The sequence below is a fragment of the Scyliorhinus torazame genome, chromosome 8 (genome assembly GCF_047496885.1).
Source record: "Scyliorhinus torazame isolate Kashiwa2021f chromosome 8, sScyTor2.1, whole genome shotgun sequence".
In the NCBI taxonomy this organism is placed as follows: Eukaryota; Metazoa; Chordata; class Chondrichthyes; order Carcharhiniformes; family Scyliorhinidae; genus Scyliorhinus; species Scyliorhinus torazame.
Window position 1 is genome coordinate 261,127,385 of NC_092714.1, and position 25,427 is coordinate 261,152,811.

General features: G+C 41.9%; 1 protein-coding gene across 3 annotated transcripts in view; it reads right to left on the bottom strand.

Annotated features, from left to right (window-relative positions):
* The window catches only part of LOC140428580 (E3 ubiquitin-protein ligase Itchy-like), a 103,341-nt gene extending 78,450 nt beyond the window's left edge, over positions 1–24,891 (bottom strand). For 2 of the 3 annotated variants that reach the window (XM_072515215.1, XM_072515216.1), the window contains exon 1: positions 24,758–24,885. The gene's annotated coding sequence lies outside the window, so the exon portion shown is untranslated. Of the gene's footprint in view, positions 1–24,757 lie in introns of all 3 variants that reach the window. The other variant, XM_072515217.1, reaches the window with a different exon arrangement.
* Between the last annotated feature and the right edge of the window lie 536 nt (positions 24,892–25,427).

Below are 25,427 nucleotides of genomic sequence, written 5' to 3' on the forward strand. Positions count from 1 at the left end.
TGAATGCAATCACTGTTGTTTCCATCATTCGCAAACACATTCCACTGGCCCATTACTGAATATGTTAGTCTCAGTGTATCAGACCAGATTTTTTTGAATTCAAAACTTAGGACAAGCTAAGACCAGATAGGTCTTAAGGCTAAGTCACAAAGGCCTACAGTGTGTGTGTGTGTGTGTGTGTGTGTGTGTGTGTGTGTGTGTGTGTGTGTGGGGGGGGGGGGGGGAGAAAGAGCTACAAAGAATAACATTATTGAATTTGGGCTCCCAATGTTGATCAAAAATCCACGACTCCTGTCAGAAAGCTAAACGTGAATAACAATTAAGCCAGGTTCTAATCTTGTCAAGTCTGTTGATACTTGTTCAAACGTATCTAATAGATAATTGGGCAAGGTACTTACCCAATGCTACTTGTGTAAAACCAAGCTCCAAATCAGACAAAGTCTTCTTGTAACTAACAGTGTGCGCAATCAGGGCACCAATGTACTCCTTCCACAGTTAACCTTACATTATGATTCTTAATTATTTCAATAGAGTTGTGAAAAAATATTTGTTAAGTGCACACAGGTGGGAATCTGAACGGATCTTCGAAGTGCACTTGTACAGTAGCAAGGTCCTAGGCGTGTCCAGTTCCATTGCATTTTATCATTCAAATATTGTTATATAAAAACTGCAAAGAGGTTACTCATGTGTAATACTGTAAAATGCGTACTTACTGAAGCCTTGAAAAATTCCTTCCAAAAAGAGAGTATAAAATGTGAACCCTGTCAGATGCTGGTGTGGGTGGTCAATTTGAAATGCGAAAATATATAACACCGGCAATTCAAATTAAACTAGGGTGATAAATTAATTAATTCTACAAAGATATCTTTAACCACAAATCAATATCTTTTAAAAGCTGCCAAATTCATACTCTTTGGCATATGATAGAGTTAATCAAATTCATTGAATCACTTTGGCTACGGCATAGTCATAAGGATCCCACTCTGGATCAGATTTGGTACTTTCCATTTCAGAATCAGTTCTCCACAACACCTCATCTACCACTCCATCCATCGAGTTAGACATTGTGCATTAATAGCATCCCTCCATTTGAAAATAAAAGCAGGGGCAGCACACACAGTTCAACTCTTTGCAAAAGGTTTTTTCTCCACCAACCATCCAATCGTGTCAACATGATCACAATGTTTGATAAGGCACATATTCAAAGGTTGAACTATTGATTTTAGACTCCTCGGTAGAACTACAATTTGGGGAGATGTGTTTGCAGGCAGCTCTTGATCTATCAGTTATATAGGATATAAAAATGTTGCACATTAAAAAGTTGTTTTTTTAAAAATAAATTTAGAGTGGTCAATTCATTTTTCCAATTAAGGGGCAATTTAGCGTGGCCAATCCACCTACCCTACACATCTTTGGGTTGTGGGGGCAAAACCCACGCAAACCCAGGGAGAATGTGCAAACTCCACACTGACAGTGACCCAGAGCTGGGATCGAACCTGGGACCTCGGCGCCGTGAGTGCTAACCACTGCACCACCATGCTGCCCTCGTGTTCTTTTAAGTAGGCCAGTGGAACGCAGAGTCCACGTATTAATCCACAACTTCATTCCATTCTCATCCATCCATCGTAGGCTATCATTTTGTTCTGTCAGGCATGCAGGCTTGTGCCACCAGGAACTTTGTTTTCGCATCTTCTGTCGTTTGCACTAGAAACGTTTTCGAATCTTTTCATAGTTCAGTTCGGTTGCTGGAATTCATGGGAATTTTATCCATGTTTCTGTGACTTCTGGATATGAGTATGTGTGTCATTAGACATTCTCATTCCATAATGCAGCTACACAACTAGATGTTGCCCTGAAATCTTTGATGGAACTCTGGGTTTTATTTGGTCCAATTAAGTGCGCATATATACATTGCATTTCTGGTCCTGTGCAGGGCAGATGTCTCGTTCTACCACTCTTGCACCAGTTTCTCACTAACACCTGCAGTATAAGTTCGCAAAAGTTACGACTTTTTGCTTCATAAAAGAGCGCATTCTTTTTGCCAGACGGTCCTTGTCTGTTTATCATTTGCCAACGCAGTCCGCTGTGTGGATGTGTCTTTAACTCCCACTCATCATCTTTGCAACACGGTTGGTATTGTCCGCTTGATCCATTGTCCCGACTTAGGAGAGGAAAATATGCATTAAGTGGAAAATGGGATTGTCTTACACGCAGGTATCCACCAGAGAAAGCGAGCCAGGATAATGAACAGAAAATGCAAATCAACTACATTCCACTTTAGCTGATGACTCCCTAGTGTCTGATGAATCCCTAGGTCTTGATTCAGCACTGTAACATACTGCTTGATACTGTACTGTTTTCTTTCTATTCCGTATCAGATTAACCCAATGGGCAGCATTGAAGATTTTGTGTCTTGGAGAATATACTTTGCTTTAGATGTAAATAGCCGAGTACCATGGATTCTATAAATGAATGGCTAAAAGGAATGACCCGTTTAAACGGGTCATTTCAAGAAAACCTCAGTAAATACCAGCTACCATTTGCCCTCAGGGTCCAGAATAAAAATAGAATTTCCATTTCAAAGTTGAGCCAAGGCTACTGGAAATATACCATGCAGGATTTTTGAGATTTGTAAACATCCTGTACTTGCATGTTCATATACATGCTCTTAATAGATGTTTGTATTGAATGTTCCAACTATCTTTTAAAGGCTCTAAAATATGAATTTACACGCTCTTTAAATTGTCCGTTCTTCTTTCAATATGGAATAGCGCTGTCTTACATTAAAGGTGGATATTCACAACTGCAACTTAATTACACGATAGACAAGGATGGCCATTTGCCCCACCTTAGCTCATTCATCTAAAAGACCAAAGCTGCACCATCCAATTATTTAAAATGATCCCAGGGCATTTATTTTCAGTGTTCTATTATGAAGTCTATGCCACATGTTAACTCAACATATTAAATATTTCCCAATTTCAGTTTTACATTTTGTTCCCTTGTCCTACTCTTGCAATTTAATTTACTGTTTCTCCCTTATCTTTTACACATCCTTGAATAGCACCTTGCCGAACTAAAAATCCCAAGTTTCTCCATTGTTTTATTTCCCAACTCCAAACTTCAGGCAGGAGGGATCAACTCTTGCAGCTCTTCTTTGCACTGCTTCCATTGTTTCAAAGTCTTGCCGGTTTCTCAGGTGACCAGAACTGGACAAAGCCGTTCCGCTCCAGTTTGACCACGGCATTATAACATTTAATCACAACCTACCCAGATTTATATTTTGTGGCTTTATCTAGTTAGCTGAAATGTCTACGGTGTTCGACGAACCCGATTTTGAATTGGACTTATCACTTCAAGACATTTTCGATTACAGTAACAGCAGTTTTGAAATCTTATGTAAGAAATGTAATGCTTACCATATCCTAAACAAGTTTATGTAGAGTTTTCTTCAGTTTAAAAAGCAGTTTACCAGAGATAATGCTGATTCAAATCTTCTGAACAATTAGCAAAAAATGTTGGGCCAAATTTGGTACTTGCTTAAATCATGCAAGTTATCCTCAATGGAGGCTTACTTTCTGGAGGATTGCTTATAAAAGTTTCTATTTTCACGAGACATACCAGAGACATACCAAATTAATTTATTTCAAAAAAGGCCTTAAACACAAACTATACTTAGTCGGCTTGCAGGCAGATTGCTCAGTTCACCCAATTTAAATTAATACTCCAAAGTAAAACCATGTATGTGAACTATACTTATCATGTTCCAGTCCTGGAGGAAACATGTCGATTCTATTGATAGAATGGCAGTCAATATATAATAACGGTGGAGTAATTGTCATATTGGACTTTGATCCTGGAGTTTTGCTCCATTTAAAACCTCAACACTCTGATCAGCTAACAAAGTTCAACTGTGTTATTCAGCAGAATCGTTTTTTTTCAAAAAAATGTTTTGTAAAAGAGTACCCAATTTTTTTTTTCTTTCAAATTAAGGGACAATTGTAGCATGGCCAATCCACCTAACCTGCACATCTTTGGGTTGTGGGAGTGAAACCCACGCAGACAGGGAGAATGTGCAAACGCCACATGGACAGTGACCCAGGGCTGGGATTCAAACCTGGGTCCTCAGCGCCATAGGCAGCAATGCTAACCATTGTGCCACGTGCCGCCCCTTATTCAGCAGAATCAATGGCATCATGAAAATACATCTCCTGTTGGACTTTACTGTTGCTTCTCATACACTGGTTTGTGATGCAGAGCCAAGCCAACAGCGCGGGTGAGTTAAATCCCTGTACCGGCACAGGTTATTCATGAAGACCCCACCTTCTCAACCTTGCCACTCACCCGAGGTGTGCTGATCCTCAGGTTAAACCATCACTAGTCAGCTCTCCACTTCAAAAAGGAAAGCAGACTATGGTCATCTGGGATTATGGCAACTTTACTTTACTGCTGCTCCTCGGACAAGAAAAAAAAGCATGTTAACTACAAAAGTACCAAGACTGTAGGCTCTTCCATGGTCTGTTTATATGATGTGGAGATGTCGGCACTGGACTGGGGTGGGCACAGTAAGAGGTCTCACAACACCAGGTTAAAGTCCAACAGGTTTATTTGAAATCACAAGCTTTTAGAGCGCTGCTCCTTCATCAGGTGAAGTGGAGGCAGGTTCACAATCACAGCATATATAGGCAGAGAGACAATTGCAAGATTGGAATGTGAAGAATGGTTGGAAGACTGGCATTTCAACCATTCTTCACATTCCAATCCACAATTATCTTGCAATGGTGTCTCTGCCTATATATGCTTTGTTTGTGAACCTGCCTCCACCTCATTTGATGAAGGACCAGCACTCCAAAAGCTTGTGATTTCAAATAAACCCTGTTGGACTTGGTGTTGAGACTTCTTACTGCTTATATATGGAGGTGTGAGAACTAAATGCGTTCATCTTTTTTCAATGTACCTGTCCCAGCACTTTGTGCACAGCCATGGCACCAAATAAGTATGTTATTTTTACCAAGAAAGGAAATCTGACCATTTAGGCATTGATAGCTCTGCATTATAGTCTGGCAACCCTCCTCACTCAATCTGCTCCAATCATTCCTCCCAAAGAGAGGGTCTTCTGCAATTTGCCACAATAGCAAACAGCAGCCATTGATTCGTAATTCAAAATTAAAATCAGAGTCTTGGTGACTCAATGGATAATTTCTGGAGTTTGATGCAGACCAGCAGGGTCATCATTTTGATCAAACGCCTGTGTTGCATTCGCTAACTTCAGTTTCCATAGCGACAGAACTGGCACAAAGAAGTTCCATGCCCCTAAGCCCGAGCAAAAACAACTGGTGGAGGTTCCAACTTTCAACAACTCGGTCTGGGTGGACATCAGGTTGGAGCATTCGGCAGTCAGATAAGCCTGCCGAAGCTACTGTGTAGATAGACACATTAGATTAAGGTAAACCTTTTGGGAAATGTCCCGGATACCTGTTTTTTCAGTTAAATAGCAGTCAAATGTCTTCAGGTTAATGAAAGAAGGGGGAAAGAGTCACAGTAACCCAAGGTTCTATTAATTACAGATAGTTTTTTGTGAAGGCCACGAAGAATCCAGCACGAGTTTGTAGAATCGAAAGATATTTACAATTACATATAAACAACAGCAGCAGTACTCCACCACTGCTCACTCCCTAGCTGATTCCACACTGGCCAGCTCTATTTATGCAGGGACTCTGCTAATGATTTCTCCGCCCCCTCATTGGGGAAGCTCAGACTCACTCAGGATTGTGGGATTGTCATTAGTCCCCAGCCAGTAGTAAGGTCTGGCCACCAGACATAACTCCGGGCCAACATCCCGGGTGCCCATCATGCAAGTCCTGTCGTATCAGCTCCTATCCTTTTTCCGTCTTTCACGCTAAATTCTGACAACTTGGAGGAAAATGCCCGCAGCTCGCCTGGGAGCTATCTATGCTGCCCACCGAACAAGGATATGTGCCGAACCTTTGACAGGACTGGATCAGTCTGGGTCCACTCACGGATCTGCAATGCCGTGACAGGCAAGGAGTCCAGAAAATCTAGGGTTGCAACCACTTAACCGGTCATGGGGGTCGACATGGGACCGGTCGACAAAGGCAGTTGGCTGAGTGCATCGGCATTCCCTATCTGGATCCTTGGTTTATGCTGTAGAGAACACTCGTAGGCAGCGAGCAACAAAGCCCAGCGCTTGATCCGTGCGGAAGCAATGGGCGGAATTGGCTTATCCTCTCGGAAAAGTCCAAGCAGAGGCTTATGATCAGTCACAATAGTTGAGTGGCAGCCATAAACACACTGGTGGAAGCGTTTCACTGCAAAGACCACCGACAGGCCCTCCTTCTCGATCTGCGCGTACTTCTTTTCCGCTGCAGTCAATGTGCGGGAGGCGAAAGCTATCGGCTGCTCGGTTCCGTTCTCCATCTTGCCATTAGTCCCCAGCCAGTAGTAATTAGGCAGATTATAACAGTTACTCAGACTATGTTGTGGACATCATATAACCTTCCAACTGAGGAACAAAACAGTACGTTTACCAACCATCATTTATCAGGAATCAAGATTACCCAATCTGACAGCTCAAATTACGAACAGAATTCCCGTACAGATATCAAATTAAGTGCTGGGTAACTTCCGGAGAGATCGAGAGGAAACAATGAAATAAGCAGCAAATTTTCAGCTGCTCTCTCAACACTGCATCTTTCTATCTGCATTAAAACAGGAATCTGAAAATTACTCGATCAGTTTTCCTGAAGCAATATCAGATCATGAAGTGAAGTGAAGCTGGTGGGGCACTTTTTTGACAAACAGGAGCGCAATGATTTTCTAAAATGACTTGGCAGAATTACTACACAACAGGAACAAAATCTGAGTCCTGAGGCACAGCAATACTGTTGTACTTGGGTGCTCCCATGTGCCAGATTAAAGCAACAGGACATTGGGTTCATTTCTCACCTCTACTGAGTTCCCAACCGAAATTTATCATGTAAGAGGAGCGAATTAAGTAGATAACAGAAATTATCTTTCAGCAACAAAGGGAAACATTACACAGCAAGTTATTCCATGCAGTTCTCTTCAACTTTTCAGCATTTGGCAAAGTATTTTTGAAACTGGACTGACAACATGCTTTCAATTAGAGAATAATGCCCAAGAGTGAACTTAAAATAACAACACTCCCAAACAGCACAATCACAGTTGAGGAATTAAACACCAGCGTCACACCATAAAAAAAAAAACAAGCTTTACATAGTGTCAGAGAGGCAATTTGTAAAAGGCTAGACTATCTGCAAGAGTACAGTGCAATGGCATATTTGAATTAATACACATTCATAAGGCTATTAAAACAGTCTTAATCATCACTTGACCACCTCCAGAAATATTGGTCTCGATCACAAACTAATTTCAAATCCCAACATGTTCCAAGTCTCCAGGAATTTGTTTATCATTTAATTCTGCCCATCTCACTGCACCAAAGCTTTTGAGAGGAGACAACAATGATGCCAAGACCTTGTAGTACATCTCTGACCAGATGATAACAGAGCAGTGCAGTCCCCATCACTTCCATTGTCCCCATTTATCCCAAACAGCTGCTTATCACCATAGACAGCAACATTGCAGGTTAATGACTGATCCATCGCCATAGTCACATTCTTCAGCATCATTCTGAAAGGCAATAGTCCTAATTTCCTGTTCTCTACAATCAACGACATCCTTAGATCTTCATCCCCCAACCTCCATTTGCACTGCAGATACTGTCACAAACTAGCTCAAGAACTTAATTTTCAACACTGTCCACAGCCTTGTATAATTTACTTCTACAATCTTTGCCAAACCCAAATCCTCCCTTCCTGATTCCATATTATAGCCTGCCCAAAGCCAAAGTCTGCTGCTATATTATCTAAAGTAAAGTCACCACCGTCTTAAGAAAGGTACAACAATAGTCATGGGTGATATTAGTATGCATATAGACTGGATTAATCAAATTGGCAAGGTTAGCCTCGAGGGAGAGTTCATTGAGTGTATTAGATGGTTTCTTGGAGCAATATGTTGTGGAACCAACCAGGGACCAGGCTATTCTGGATTTGGTATTGTGCAACGAGGAAGGATTAATTAATGACCTCATAGTTAAGGATCCTCTAGGGAAGAGTGATCATAGCATGCTGGAATTTCAAATTCAGTTTGAAGGCAAGAAACTGGTGCCCCACACAAGCATTCTGGAGTTAAACAAAGGTAATTACACAGGTAAGAGGACAGATTTGGCCCTAGTGGACTGGGCAGGAAGACTAAAAGGTAGGGCAGCTGATGAGCAGTGGCAGTTGTTCAAGGAGATACTCAATTCCTCCCGACAAAAATACATTCCAGAGAGGTAGAAAGAATGTAAGAGGGAAACATCCATGACAAAGCAAGGCGGTTAAGGACAACAAAGACAAAAACTAGGGCATAGCATATTGCAAAGGCCAGTGGCAGGCTGGAAGTTAGGAAAACTTTAAGATCAACAAAGGGTTACTAAAAATGCAATAAAAAGAGCAAAGGTAAATTATGAAATAAACTAGCACGAAATAGAAAAAAAAGGATAACAAAAACTTCTGTAAGTATATAAAAGGGAAGAGAGTCGCTAAAGTCCTTTGGAGGAGGAGACCAGGGAGTTAATTGTGGAGAACACAGAAATAGCAGAGACACAATCTATATTTTGCCTCAGTTTTCAGTGGAGGGCATTGGTATCATCCCAATAGTAAGAGGTAATAGAAAGGGAGAAAATGAGATCAATAGGGAAAAATGTACAAAACAAACTACTGGGATTGAAGGCAGTCACGTCCCCAGGGCCTGATGGCTACATCCTAGGGTCTTAAAGGAAGTGACAGTGGAGATAGTAAATCCATTGTTAGAATATCCCAAAATTCCCTGCATGCAGGAAAGGTTCCAGTGGATTGGAAAAATGGAACGTAACACCCTATTCAAAAAGGGAGGGAGGCAAAAGGTCAGGAACCATAGACCAGCTAGCTTAACATCAGTCATTGCAAAATTATTAGAATCCATTATTGAGGAAATAACAGGACATTTGGAAAGTCAAAACGCAATCCGGCAGAGTCCGCATGGTTTAACTAATTTGCTGGAGTTCTTTGAAGATGTAACAACCCAAAGATAATGGGCATCCTGTAGATGTCTGGACTTCCAGAAGGCATTTGAGAAGGTGCCACACAAAGGTAATACACATGGTAAGATCATACAGGATTAGGGGTAATTTATTAGTGTGGATAGAAGACTGGTTAACTGACAAAAGGCAGAGAGAAAGAGAATCGGGATAAATGGGTCTTTTTTCAGGTTTGCAACATATAAATAGTGAGGTGCCATGGTTTCGGTCCTCGGGCTCCAACTATTTACAATATACATTAATGACTTTGATGTAGGGATAGAAGGCACTGTAGCCAAATTTTCAGATGGCACTAAAATAGGTGTGATAGTAAGTTGCAATGAGGAAATAAGAAATTTACAAGTAAGTTGCAATGAGGAAATAAGAAATTTACAAATGGATATAAATAGATTAAGCGAGTGGGAAAAAAATTTGGCAGATGGAGTTTAACGTGGATAAGCGTGAGGTTATCCATTTTGTCGGAAAAGTGAAAAGGGTAACTTACTTAAATGGAGTGCTTCGGTGCAGAGGGATCTGGATGTCCTTTTACACGAATCGTAGAAAACTAGTAGGCAGGTACTGCAGGTAATAAGGAAGGCAAATGGAATTTTGAAAGGAGTATAAAAGTAGGGAAGTGTTGCTGCAACTGTACAAGGCATTGTTGAGATCGCACCAAAGCACTGTGTATTTTTGGTCCCCTTATTGGAGGAGGGATGTAGATTCATTAGAGGCAGTTCGGAGGAGGTTAACTAGATTGATTCCAGAGATGAGGGGTTTCTTATGAAGAGAGTTTGAGCACTTCTCTCAACTGGTTTTGAAACTGTGGAATTCACTATCCCAGAGTGGGGTAGATGCTGGGACATTGAGCAAATTTGAGGAGATTGACAGATTTTAAGTAGTAATGGGTTGAAGGGTTATGGAGAATGGGCAGCTCTTTTGCTCTGCAAATGAATAATTTAATTCACTTTTGCCTCTCCCAACACTTTGGCTGGTCTCCTCAAATGGTTTACAACCCAGCAATATTAGAAAAGTTGCCCTGATCAAAATCAGCTGCGATGATGTGATTGTGCTTACAGCATGTTGCCCCACCTCAAACTCTTTATATAGTCAACCACTCTATCCTCTTGCATTGTCTCATGCTGTCTGCACAACAGCTATTCCTATTTGTCTCAATGTAATATACATATGCCAGCACAGGCATCAGTGAAATCTGATGTCTTACTTTGGGCCAGTTTGAATGGTAGATCTACAGCTCTGTTCCTCCCCCATTCGGGTTACCGGGAATGCCTTGCTCTTGCCCAGGTTGTATCCTGACAAGTTCCTGAACTCTTCCAGGAACTTCATGATTACTTTCAGGCTGTTCTGTGGGTCTGAGATGTGGCGGAGCAGGTCATCCACTTCAGAGTGAAACACTGTTTTCTGCCTCTTCCGATGCCCTTCCAGCCTTTTGGGTCTCGCAGAGCAATCGTCAGTTTGATTGCCAAGGCGAAGAAGAGCAAGGACAACCTTGTGCCTCTGAGCAGCTGGAAGCATTCAGAGCTGGTGGTGTTGGTCCGAATGCTAACTTTGGGGGAGTTGTACATGTGTTTCACCCACGAGGTGAACTCAGTTCCGAGCCCAAGCCGCTCCAGTACCTCAATGAGGTACTTCCACCCGACTCAGTCGAAGGCCTTTTCTGCATCCAGGGAGAGAATCACCTTTGGTGTTCTCTCCAATGACATTACATAAATGAAAATTATTGCGCAAAAAAAATCCAGGATCATTATTCATTCAACTTGACACCTTGCTGAAACTTTCAAAGCCTTCAACATAAACAGAAACTGTAACAAACAAATCATATAACAATAGTCACATTTTGCCATGATTTCTCTTGGTGTATGGGAGGAACTGCATGTGAATTCAAAAAATAAACCCTTACTCTAGGTTTGAGTCAAAGCAAAACTGCCAAGCAATTTGATTTCCTATAAGTGTCACACTACAGCCAACTAAGCTTCATGCTCTGTCAAGCGGAAGGTGATAAATGTTCTGACGTCAGCAACTTTTCTTGTAACCTAAATTCTTAATAGGCGAGTCATCAGCTAAGACGTATTACAAAAATACTACCATTATATCAGCAACAACTTGGATTTATATAGTGCCTTTCATTCAATTAAACATCACAAGGCACATGACCGAGTGTCATAAAGCAGAAATTGACAAAGCCAGATGGAGACATTTGGGCTTGGTCACAGGGGTTGTTTTTAAAGGAGCTTTCATGGAATGAGGCAAGAAAAATAGAGGTGGTGGTGAGGTTTAGGGAAGAAATTCCTCAGCCAAAGGCCTTGGCAGCTGCATACACTTAATCGCATTTTTATTTTATTTTTTGTTAAAATGCTCCCTTAACACCACACATAAAAGTATAAATAAAAAGGAGCCATGCCTCATGCCCTTTGGGAAAAAGAAAACGAGGAAGAAAACAAGTTATTGAAATAAGAAAACAACATCTGATTTTGTTAATCAGAACAAAAAAAAATCAATCACATTTGTATTGTGGTTTTTGCAACCTCAAGATTTCTCAAAGTACTCTGGAGCCAATGAAATACTTTTTGGCGTGCAATCACTGTCATAATAAACGAAACAGCAGCAATTTGCACACAGTAGCATTCTACAAACAGCAGTATAATAATGAGCAGATAATCCATTTTAGTAACGTCAGTTCAGGAGTAAATATTGACCACAACATTTTATTAATTTTCAAGCTTTTTTTAAGAGTTTGCTTTCGATAATGACTGGTTTTAAACAGCCATGTTTTTTCTGATAATCTTTCCTAGCCAGTCAACAGTGACAGGTTTCAGATTGGTGACCTGTTGTTAGCCCAACAATCATTTATATACTTCAGCCACACTCTATAGCCCACATCAGTCACGAGATAAAATATTCCGGGTAAAATTGTTTCTCCATTTATGGAGATGAAGTCCACAATGTAAACACATTTTCTGCAGATATTTTCAATAACTGTACCGTAGAGAAATATTGTGTATTCTCAAAACATTGCCATGACAACTCCATAACTTACAACATAGAGGTAACATTCCCACGTGTGCTAAGTGCATGCAAAAGCCAAACACCAATTTCACCTTTTAAATAATACAAGGAGCAATCTTTGGTGGTTTCACATTTGCATCACACAAGAGCGATGGCAACACATTTTTAAACCGAATTGTTTTGTGACATTGTAAAACCTGAAACAGATCAATGGGCCACATTTAGCAAAGGTATAATATTTAATGGTACAATGTAGAAGGACAAGCAGCTACAGCATTTTACCGCAGGGAGTATGAAAGATCAGGGAATAACACAGTCACAACCAGTGGCTTGAGTGCTTCCTGAAGCAAGCTATTCTGGCACAATCTGCCCACTCTCTCAGCAACAGAGGTCAAGATCATGTCAGCTACAGATGGGAGATAATGTACTTGGAAAAATGTATAAATATTTAATGCAAAGTTTACAAACTCTACATTTTAAATACACAGGTGATATGACTAGCAATATTCCAGAAAAAGAGGAAAACAGCAGCACAACACTCCCAACAGAAAACAAAAACAGCTGACTCGGGAAGGGAAATGAATTGAGCACAGCTATTGAAGCAATTCAACACCCAAAGTCCGCAATTCAACACCCAAAGTCCACAATCAACTCTTCTAAATAATTTACATTAAATAAGATACAAAATAACCTACTGAACAGCTGGAATTTCAATCTCATTCCAATCACACTAAATGTTGCTACATGCTGCATTTGTGCTGTCGCAGGATTTTAAGTTGAATAATGTGAAGCAGGTATTGATTTTCATCCCATGCGTATTAAAATATTCAGATCCTTACCAACTTTCGAAATTAACCTACTTTTAATTTTATAAAATTAAATGATTCCTCAAAATGAATGTAAGCAAGGGCAGCACGGTGGTGCAGTGGTTAGCACTGCTGCCTCACGGCGCCGAAGACCCGGATTCGATCACGGCCCCGGGTCACTGTCCAAGTGGAGTTTGAACATTCTCCCGGTGTCTGCGGGTGTCTCATACCCACAACCCAAATAGATGTGCAGGGTAGGTGGATTGGCCACGCTAAATTGCCCCTTAATTGGTAAAGGAAGAATTGGATACTCTAAATTTATTTTTGCAAAATAACAGCAAAAGAAATTGTAGCACAAAAGAGTCAAATTCCCAAGAGCAGATGGGTTATTTTCAGCATTTTAAAGTGAGAACAGCGCGGATGTACAAACTATAAACTTCCAAAGTTCTCTCTCTGCACAAACCATTCTCTTGGATTGGACAATTAAGCAGTGGAGTGGAATGCATAAGAAACATAACAGAAGGAGACTAGGGATGAGAGGCCAGTTAGCCTAATATCTGTTGAACACCTTGAAATTTTTCAACTGATCAGTGAGCAATAGAGACAGCATTTTAAAGGGTGCATCGTGCCAAATTAACCAGATTCAAATTTTTTGAACTGAAGTGGACAGGACAATGTTTATGGATGTTATTTGTATGAACTTCCAGAAGACAACTGAGAAGGTCCCTCTTAAGAGACTGTCAGCGAAGGGTTATTGACCTAGTTAGGAAATTGGCTGAACAGAGGGAGAGGGGGAGGGTTAATGGGCAGATGCTCTAACTGGCTGAAAGTGGCAAATGGTGCTCACAAGCTTCTGTGTTAGGATCTCAACTATTCACTATTTACTAACGGCACTTATAAATCCACATATACAAATGCTGATGACACTTGGATAGATGGCATTGTAAACATTGCAGATTCTAGAGAGACATTGATAGGTTAAATGAAAGACAAAATGTGGCAAATGGGATTTCATGCAGGCAAATATGAGATCACCCACTTCGGTCCTGAAAAGGATAGAACAGGGTACTTTCTAGATGGGTAGCGCTAGAAACGCTGATAATTCAAGGAGGCTTGTGGCTCCAGGTTCCCAGTGGCTTTATATCGTTGCTAATGAGTCACATTTACTGCTTATCTGTTGACGGTCTTCAGATAAGAGTACAGTCCAATTTGACAAAAGGGTCCAGGTATAGTTAAAATGTCATGAACAGGTACAGAAAGGAATCAAAAAGGCAAATTGAATTATGTCTAGAAGACCACAATAGAAGTGATAGAAATCATGCTGCAGATATACAAAGCCCTGGTTGGACCATACCCGAAGTACTGCCACCCGCTCTGGGAATCACACCTTGAGAAGATTCACACCGTAGGAAGAAAACACTAACTTTAGAGGAGTACAGTATAGATTTAACATGGTTAAATTATGAGAGATTACAGAAAATAGGGTGAGATTCCCTGGAATTTAGAAGTTATAATCCTTGGTCACACTCCCAAGTGTTTGGCAGAATCCAGTTCGGGACCGATAATATTTTGTTTCAAGTAGAACAGGTTTGAGATTCTAGACACTTGCTTAGTAAAGAAAGTCATAAGACACCATGACTTGGATTGGATTTGTTTATTGTCACGTGTACCGAGGTACAGTGAAAAGTATTTTTCTGTAAGCAGCTCAAACAGATGATTAAGTACATTAAAAAAAAGAAAATACATATTAGGGCAACACAAGGTACACAACGTAGACACTGGCATCGGGTGAAGCATACAGGAGTGTAATATTAATCAGGTCAGTCCATAAGAGGGTGGTTTAGGAGTTTGGTAACAGCGGGGAAGAAGCTGTTTTTGAATCTGTTTGTGCAGACTTTTCTATCTCCTGCCCGATGGAAGAAGTTGGAAGAGTGAGTGAGCTGGGTGGGAGGGGGTCTTTGATTCTGCTGCCTGCTTTCCCCAGGTAGCAGGAGGTGTAGATGGAGTCAATGGATGGGAGGCAGGTTTGTGCGATGGACTGGGCTGTGTTCACAACTCTCTGAAGTTTCTTGCGGTCTTGGGCCTAGCAGTTGCCATACCAGGCTGTGATGCAGCCAGATAGGATGCTTTCTATGGTGCACCTGTAAATGTTGGTAAGAGTTAATGTGGACATGCCGCATTTCCTTAGTTTCCTGAGGAAGGATAGGTGCTGTTGTGCTTTCTTGGTAGTAGCGTCGACGTGGGTGGGCCAGGGCAGATTTTGGGTGATGTGCACCCCTAGGAATTTGAAGCTGTTAACCATCTCCACATCGGCCCCGTTGATGCTGACAGTGGTGTGTACAGTACTTTGCTTCCTGAAGTCAATGACCAGCTCTTCAGCTTTGCTGGCATTGAGGGAAAAATAGTTGTCGTTGCACCACTCCACTAGGTTCTCAATCTCCCTCCTGTATTCTGACTCGTCGTTGTTCGTGATCCTGCCCACTTTGGTCATGTTGTCAGCAAACTTGTAGATGGAGTTGGAATCAAATTTTGCCACGCAGTCATGTGTGTACAGTAGGAGTATAGTAGGGGGGTAATTACGCAGCCTTGCGAGGCCCCGTATTGAGGAAGAGGTGTTGTTGTTTATGAGTTTTGAACAAACAAAAATAAACTTTAAAATACAAGGTCTGAAAGATAACAATTTACAATACCTTTCTTATTCTCTAACATTCAGAGTGTATATGGAGGTACGATTAATTAAAAAGCCAACTGTGGTCAAACATACCACAGTAGACAATAAATGATAGACGTGGCCAACATAGATTCCATGGATTTCTCAACAACTGCCTCACCATCATGAGTTCTCACTATAAAACTCCATCTCTCTTACAAGGGTTTCCAGTGTTCACCATACAAGATCTCATCTTGGAATTATCTCCAATGGTCGCACCTACTATGATGGCTTCGACATGGCCTACCTCATAGGGTTTCAATCTCGCCTTCCGAGATTCCGCTCCGCTGGATCCCAGAGTACACTCAAAAACCAATACACAAGCACAACTTCAGCCTTGCCAAGCAGAACAATACTGTTCCAAAGGAGTACTTTTTCTCCAAAGACTTGCAGTACAGTCATCAACTTTCTGCTGCCTTTTCAGCTCTTCAGGGCTTCACCAACCCTTTTCGACTACCAGGGGTTCTGCCAAGCCTGAATCATTTAAAAGTCTGCTCCCCAGAGCTGTTTCTCCAATTTGAAGCCTGTGGTCTAAGCTGGGTACATGGATTTAGGTCACAGGTCAGCCATGATCTCAATGAATGGCAGGCTCAAAGGCCTCCTCCTGCTCTTATGACAAATGGTTTTGAAGTTTTAAACTCCTAAATTTAAAGCATTTTACTTGTACAGAAAACTCCCATGCTTTGGGGACAAACTAACTTGAAACATTAACTCTGTTCTAGCCCTACAAATGCTGTAAGACTAGCTAAGTTTTTGTAGCGTTCTGTTTACTTAACTCCAGCATAACTGAATTTTCCAATAGAAAAAGGAATAAGGCTGGGAACAAGTGATGTGGTTGGCTCTGAATCCAGTTTCAATAATGCTAGGTGTCAGCTGATGACAACCTGCATTCATTACATAAACTGCATTAAAAGGGAATTTTGATGCAATTCACAAACTTTGTTCAAAACTCCTTCGCTAGCACATGTAAATAACCCCTTAAGCTCATAGTTCTCAAACATTAGTGGGTGCCTGGAACTCGCTGCCAGAGGTGGTGGAAGCAGACGATAATGACATTTAAGGGGCATCTTGACAAATACGTGAATAGGATGGGAATAGAGGGATACGGTTCCTGATAGTGTAAAAGATTTTAGTTTAGCCGGGCAGCATGTTCGGCGCAGGCTTGGAGGGCCGAAGGGTCTGTTCCTGTGCTGTACTTCTTTGTTCTTTTGTATTATCATCCACAGAACACTGAAGACAGGGCAAAAATACCACATACAACCTACTGGTTCTACCCCAACTGTCATCACTTGCCACCACAAAAAATCTCAAATCATTGGGACGAATGGCACGGCTTTTTAAAAAATAACTTTGATTACCCAATTCTTTTTTTCCCCCAAATAAGGGGGGCAATTTAGCGTAGCCACCTAGCCTCCACATCTTTGGGTTGTGGGGGCGGGGGGGAAAGACCCACGCAAACACGGGTGAATGTGCAAATTCCACATGGATAGTAACCCGAGGCCGGGATCGAACCCAGGTCCTCAGTGCCATGAGACAGCAGTGCCAACCACTGCACCGCCCCAAGTTTTGATGAGACACCAACGAGGTGGTGTCTAGTTCCAAACTGGAGAGCTTAGGGCTCCACTGTAACTAGTTCCTCCTCTTTTCTTTCAGCCTAAAGTGTTGAATGTTTGATTTTGCTGTTGTATGTTGCAACAGTAACAGAAAGATTGCGTGTAAAACTACCACTCTTGTTCCTTACACTTGCGACAACTCACACATACTGTGAAGAATGCAGGAATTAATTTTATATATATTGTATTATGTATCTGTTGCAGTCATGTTATTAAAAGAACAGGGCAGCAGTGGCACAATGGTTAGCACTGCTGCCTCACGGTGCCGAGGTCCCAGGTTCCATCCCGGCTCTGGGTCACTATCCATGTGGAGTTTGCCCATTCTCCCGTGTTTGTGCGGGTTTTGCCCCCACAACCCAAAGATGTGCGGGGTAGGTGGATTGGCCACGCTAAATTGCCCCTTAATTGAAAAAAATGAATTGTGTACTCAATTTATTTTTAAAAATATTACAAGAACTTAGGTGAAGGTATCCAGATTACTTGTCTGATAAAGCTGTGATTAACGGCTAGGCAGGCTGTGATGTCATTCATGGGAGGGGCTGGATTTTTTTTCGTTTTGTTTCTAGCCCTGCCCTCCTGTATTTGTTTTTAGTTTCATTTTAAAAGTTGTGATCTGGATTCTGAGGAAAGGTGGTGTGTGTCTCACTGACTTCTGATAGCTTCTCTCCCAAGGACTCTGCACATAAATCTGTAATCCACTGAATGTTAACTGTATTAATAAGTGGCATTTGTCCGGTGTGTGGATTTTGTTTACTTGAATGTTTAGAAGTAGATGGGAAAGTAAGCTCAAATACCTTGTATTTTAAAGAATTGTTCAACTGTTAATTTTTGTTTTAATATAAAAGATCCCTGGTTGTCAGTGGAATCACTCCTGGAGCAAAGTATTCTTTTCTCATAGTTGACAAATTGAAAAGTTGTTGGGGTCTTGTCCAGTTTCCCAATATAAATTGGGGTCTGTTCCAGGTACCATACCAAAAATTGGGGGCTCTTGCCGAGATTAAAAAGTATAATACCTAGTTTGGTTTGGGATTATTGAATTTAAAGACAGCGAGTGTGAGGAACTGGTGCTTTCTTTTGGGTGTTGAATTCCGTCAATTTAAACAAGGAGTGACTGGTAAAATGTCTCTTTCCACGGGTAAGAATTTTCTGGGTGTGGAAGAGGTTACTCGGAGTGGGTTACAAAGGGTGATTAAAACAAAGCTTTTGGATTTGGCGAACAAGCTTTACCTGGAAAGGCAAGGAAGGCCAACGTAAATACAACAAAACTTGCCAGTCTGAAGCATCTGAATTGGCTAAACGTCAATTACAGCTTGAATTAGAAGAAAAAGAGCGAAAGGCAATGGCAGAATCCAGTGGGGTTCCAGCGGAAAATGTACACAGCCTGTTCAGAGGGTGATTGATAAGCAGATGCCAGATTTTTTTAAGATATTATTTGTGATGATAAGGTTTACTCCTCTGTACAAGGTGGAATAGGTAAGGAGGTTAAGCTCTTAAGGAGTCACTCCTGCCGCAGAGTAACCTTTCCTCACGGTTTACAAGTTAAAAATTGTTGAGGTTATCTGGTTTCCTAATATAAATTGGGGTTGGTCTGGATACCGCAACAGCACACAGAAGTCAGTCTGGTAGTGTACGGTCACATTTGTTTGGTGGGGTGAGAACATAGAACAGAACAGTACAGGCCCTTCAGCACACAATGTTGTGCCAACCATTTATCCTAATCCAAGATCAACCTAACCTAAACCCCTTCAATTTACTGCTGTCCATGTGCCTGTCCAAGAGTGGCTTAAATGTCCCTAATGACTCTGACTCCACCACCTCCTTCTTAATATCAACCTATTCAAGTCTATTAACCTGGTTCACACTGTTCTCATGAGCAACAAGGTCCCTCTCTCCAGTGAATACTGAAGCAAAATATTCAGGTTCTAGCCTGGTTCTGTCGTACGGCCGCATCCCTGGAGTTGAGCAGTGATTTGAATCAGCTGGTGGACCACTTGGGAGGACCTTTTCGTTACTTTGAGCTTAAGGCACTGGTTCTCAATCAGTTACATAAAACATTAATAATGCTTTCTCTCATCAGCCCTACTAAAAAGAGTTCACTTTTTGTTTGCATATGGCCTCACAGATGCATTCTTTCTACTGCCGTTATTCATTTGTGGGGTGCGTCACAACAGAGTTGTTCTCAACATCCACACAGGCTCTTGCTGTAGAGAACCCCAAACACCCAACCCAGCTAATGATTGAGGCATTAAAGAGTGTGTAGCATTTACTGTCATTCTGCACAGACTGACGGCAGCATGATGGCTCAGTGGGTTTGCCCTGTTGCCTCATGATGCAGAGGTCCCAGGTTCGATCCCGGCTCTGGGTCACTGTCCGTCTGGAGTTTGCACATTCTCCCCGTGTTTGCATGGGTTTCGCCCCCACAACCCAAAAATGTGCAGGCTAGGTGGATTGACCATGCTAAATTGCCCCTTAATTGGAAAAAATTGATTGGGTACTCTAAATTTTATTTTTTAAAATCTGCACAGACTGGACATCACCAATGGCTTTCCTTTTCTGCATGGCAGAGCTACTCACAGGATAAATATACTGAGTCATCGGGGAGCAGGACAAAATTTAATAATCTCAAACTGTTCCAATAGATGAAGACTGCAAAGAAAAAAAGACTGAACTATAAATTGAAAGAAGAGACATTAAAGATCATCACCAAAGACCATGAGTTCAAATACATAATTCTCTGAAAGTGCAAATTAACTTAGAGCCATAAATATGACTCAGAATGGAGTTCTATAACTACTGCACAATAATAAAGTCATGATGAATTTATGTACAGCATTGGTAATCACAACAGAACTATAGTTCATATCATATGGTTTTACCAAGAGGCTGACTCTCCTTGTTGGCCACCAAGGCAGCTGCAAAACAGAAGAGAAATACCCCAGAGCATTGCATCTAACTATAACACAAGTGCAATACACAGCGAACGGTGTTCTAACCATTCAATACATTTTGTAATCATAAAACGTACATAACCCTCAGATTTTAAATTTGTAATTTGTGATATTACTGAAACTCTTTAGACTTATTACTCTGCACATAATTTAGCTATTAGAAAAAATTATAGTACTCTCATGGTAGCTTGAGGTCTCAATGTTCAGATAATGCAGAATTGTTTGAGCTTTGCTCAGTGTGTGGCAATCTGAATGTCTCAAAAGATAGATTTTGATTTTAAAGTTAAGCCAATATATTTTAGAGTCCAATATGTTTGAAGAACTGGACTCATCTTATATTGCTTGCAATGCTACATAGCCCAAACAAAACCAAAACTTGGATAAGAAAAATCTCTCTTCCCTTGGACCTGCCCATTAACATGGTCGGAATGCTTGTGTGCTATTATGACCTGACAGTTTTGCTGGCAAGAGCACAACACAGGATAGGCCCACGAAAGCCAGAAAGGGTGATAGGTGAAGTCTTAAGGCAGTCCCTGGTACTCCTGGCAGGCTACTGTGTCAAGTCAGCAACCTATCAGCAGGCTACTGTGTCAAGTCAACAGCCTATCAACATAAAAGTATTTTCTCATTACGAATCAAATCCAGAGGCAAAACAAGTCTGCTACAGTGCTGCAAATATAAACATAAACTGGGGAGAACCACAATCTGCTAGATCCAAGTACGGTTAAAAACTCTGATCAGAATCAAATATCTTGTCCTGGACTGATAACAGTAGAAGAAATGTGTCACCTCATGTGTCACAAAGGAGATTGTCAAACTAAACTATTGTGGCTGCAATGTTTTTGATCATTTTTTTTTTTTTTAAAAACAGCTCTGTAGTTATAAATTAAAAGAAAATTCTGTGCCTATTTTCTTACATTCACACACAGATCAACATTTTCACACAAGACATACCAATTATAATAAGTTCTGTTCACAGCCAACCTTAAACAATGGACATCAGCAGAGTTACATGTATATACTGCAGCTTTAAAGGAACCCAAGTTATCTCACGGCACATTAATGCAAAGGGTACTTTCTAAATATAACACCATTATGTCTACTTGAATGCACTAATAACGGTTATGGGCCAGGGTTAGAGAACCCCAAAGTGTATCATGGAGTTGACCTGACCCACACCTTTTAATAGATTGTGGCATGGGGAGCACACAGCCCACTCTACAGGTGTGGTACAGCAGAAATGGAAAAGTATTTTTTAAAAAGGAAAAAATACAGTGAACATCTTAGCAACCATTAATTCAAATACAACCCCCAAAGAATACAACACTAAGTAATGCTTAATAACTTCCCAAGCAACATCCAGAAGCAAAAGAAACACTTTTTAACAGAAGCACATCCGGTTTACATTTACTACGGAAAATATTTATAATTCTGAATTCACCAAATGATCAAGAGATAGTCTTTTCATGGCAGAGCGATCAACAGTACACCTGCTTTGTCTGGCTTCAGCTCCAACACTGAAAACAAAACTAAAACACACCCTGCAGCAAACAGCCTAAAACGAAAGTAAGCTGACAGACAGCCCAGCTCCACCCACACTCTGACATCACTGATAAACACTGTCATGTGAGAGTACCTTTAAGAAATGGGCGTTTATAAATGGGTGTGTATATAATTATCTGTAGTGAGTGTACCTTTAATAAATGGGTGTTTATTACTGCAGTGATATCAGAGTGGGTGGAGCTGGGCTGTCTGTCAGCTTTTTACTTTCGTTTTTGAGCAGGCTGCAGGGTGTTTTAGTTTCGTTTACAGAATTGGAGCTGAAGCCAGACCAAGCAGGTGTACTGCTGTTCTCTCTGCAATCAAAAGACTATCTCTTGATCATTTGGTGAATTCAGAATTATAAATGTGTTCAGTAGTGACATTAACCTGATGTGCTTCTGATAAAGGTTTTGTTTTTAAGTCGTATGGATGTTAAAAAGAAAAGCTTAAAGGTTTACTTGGTGTTGTAGTCTTTGGGGGTTGTATTTGAATTAATGGTTGTTAAGATGTTCACTGTATATTTTAAAAAGGTTAACTTGAGTTCATAGAATAAACATTGTTTTGCTTTCAAAAAATACTTTTCCATTTCTGCTGTACCACACCTGCAGAGTGGGCCATGTGCCCCCCATACCACAATCTAGTAAAAGTTGTGGGTCAGGTACACTTTTGGGTTCTCCAAACCCTGGCCCATAACACTCATTTCTTAAAGGTACATTTCTTAAACACCCATTTCTTAAAGGTACTCTCACATGACATAACAAATATTTAAACGTCACATGATTTAACAACCCCAACAGCTGAATGAGAAAATAGTCTTAGATTTGCCAGTAACTACAGATTCAAGAACTAATGGGACCAGAATAAAAGGATATCAGTTTGAGGAAACAGTATCGATAAAGTTAAGCATTCTGTCTTTTGGAAGAGTTGCAAAATGTAGCCCTGTTTACGTGATCAATCAAGTATAAACAATGTCAAGACACTATTTGAAAACAGTTTGCGAACTCTCCCGGTGTCTTAGCCAGCAATGACCCCACCAAAACAAACTACCTTATTTATCTCATTTTCTATTCGTGGGACCTTGCACATTAACTGCCACATTTACCTACAGAGCAGTCAGTGGTTACATTTCAAAAGGCGCTCTTCAGCTATGAAGCATTCTGGGTCATCTTGAGGACATGGGAGATACTACAACAATATGTTTTCTCTTTCCTACTATAAAACAGGACTAAATTACAAAAGTACAGCTAACATATTGACCTTGAGCTGCTAGCCTAAAGCAGAAATAGCAACCTTGTACAATGCAGATTCAGTCTGCACAAGGTCAACATATTACTATGGCAATTCTGTATCCAGTAAAGTGTAAATATGCATTAAAGAGTTAACCAAAGCTGCATGACACCATCAGTTGTCACTACAACTTACATTTATGTAATGTCTGTAAAAAGGTAAAACTTCACAGCAACTAACAGCAAAATAATCAGATAAATGGATATTAATTAACAGGTTGGAGCATAAAAATAGGGAAGTCTTGCTGCAACCATACAGGGCATTGGTGACGCAGCACCCAGAGACAGTTTTGGCAAGGAGATATACATGCACTGGAAGCAGTAAGGATAAGGTTGATTCCTTCTGATGAAAGTTGCGCACGTTGGGCCTGTATTCACTGGAGTTTAGAAGAACAAAAAGGAATCTTATTGAAATACAAGGTTTTGAGGCGGCTTGGGATGGATGCTGGATGTTACCTCTCATAGGGAATCTAGAACCTGGGGGAGGCACACAGTTTAAAGATGAGGTCTTCCATTTAAAACAGGAGTGAAGAAGTTCTTTCTAGGTTTATTAATCTTTGGAATACTCTTACCCAGAGAGCAGTAGGGGGTGGGTCATTGAATTATTCAATTCCGAGAAGGGCAGTTTTTTAAAATCACAAGGGAGCTTTATAGGGGACAGGCGGGAAAAGAGTTATGGACACAACCAGATACGCCATGATCGTTCCGAATGGCAGAACAGGCCCAATGGCTTCTCATTAATGATAATGGTCCAAGATCATCCAATAATCATCATCCAAGATCAGTGTGCTTCCAAAAATAGACCACTAAACACAATGGGCAGCACAATGGTTAGCCCTGCTGCCTCACAGCTCCAGGGACCAGAGTTCGATTTTTGACTTTGGGTGATGGTCTGTGTGGAGTGCAGACAGAACTCCATGTCTGCGCGAGTTTTCTCCGAGTGCCCCAGTGGTGGGTTAGCCACGATCAATTGCCCCTCAGGTGTCCAAAGGCTAGATTGGGGGGGGGGGGGGGCTTGGATGCACGCGGGGTGCTCTTTGAGGGTCGGTGAAGACTCAATGGGCCAAATGGCTTCGTTCTGCGCTGTAGCGATTCTATGAAGCCCTTGGACTTCAACCTCTCCAAGAAAACTGGCGAGGACCTGGAGCGACTGTGTAAAACTGTCAGGGAAATGTGATATGGATCAAATCTTCACCAACCCGGCACTGGCACCACTAGATTTGAGGCTGGAGAGTTAATGAGCCCATCTTTCCAAAAGGAAAGGGGGGGGGGGGGGGGACGACGACTCCAGAAAGTTCTCCCGGCCTGAAACTTTTCTTCGCGCGACCATCCACAACATAATCTCCATTAGACTAAGAGAAAATAAAAAGACCAGCCGTCACAAGTTATATGGCGATTTAAACTCTTTAAATAATAGGCGCGTTCGGAGACGGGGGCAATCAGAGCTGCCCGAGGCCTGAAGAGGGAGGGAGACTGACTGATTCCTTCCCTCCCTCCCTCCCGGCCCTGCCATTAGGCGACAACTCCTCCACCTCCCCGGGGCGGGGGTTGCAGACTGTCCAGCGGCCCCGGCCCCGGCCCCGGCCCCCCCAACAAACAAACAAACACACCACACACACACAACAACCAATATTTAATCTATGGCCTCATAAAGAGAGGGTTGGGGGAAACAAAGGATTTTCTTACTGAGGAAGTAAAAGCTCCGGAGCCGCCCTCCCCCCGCCGACGACTTGAGCGCAGGCCCGCCTCACAGAGAGAGCAGCCGCGGACTCTCCTCCTCCGCCGCCGTCGCCGCCGCCATCTTGCCGCGCCTGCTCACGTGACCCCCCCCCCCCAAAAAAAGCCGGGAGCCGCTCGACGTCACGGAAACCGCCTGTCCTGCGGGCGGCGCGCTGATTGGCCGGCGCGCACGTCAATCAGAGGCCGGAGGCGCCGAGCGAAGGCGGGCGCGGCGGTTTCTTCGTGGCAGGTGGGCCCCCGGCCCCGCCCCGCAGTCCGGGGCAGTCCCCTCCCTTCAGGCCGGGCTTGAGCCGCTTTCTCGTGCACCGCGCCCTGGGTCGGTCGAAGTCATTCCCCCAATTGCTGATTTAAAAGTCGCTCCGTGGGACCGAACTTGAAAGGAGATGCCTCAGCTCTTTTTAATTCCGCTCTTCAAATCCCAAAGCCAATACTAATGCGCAGCGCGGACAGGGCCAGCTGTTGAACGGTCTCCTTGCCGCAAAAAACCCCAATTCAAATACAAATTGAATCCAATTCATGGTCTCCACAAGAGTGGCGTACAAGATTCAAGCCGACAAGAAAAGGGACTGGACGCCTTGTCGGGCTCGACTGCTTTAGCTTTTCGTCCGCACTCATA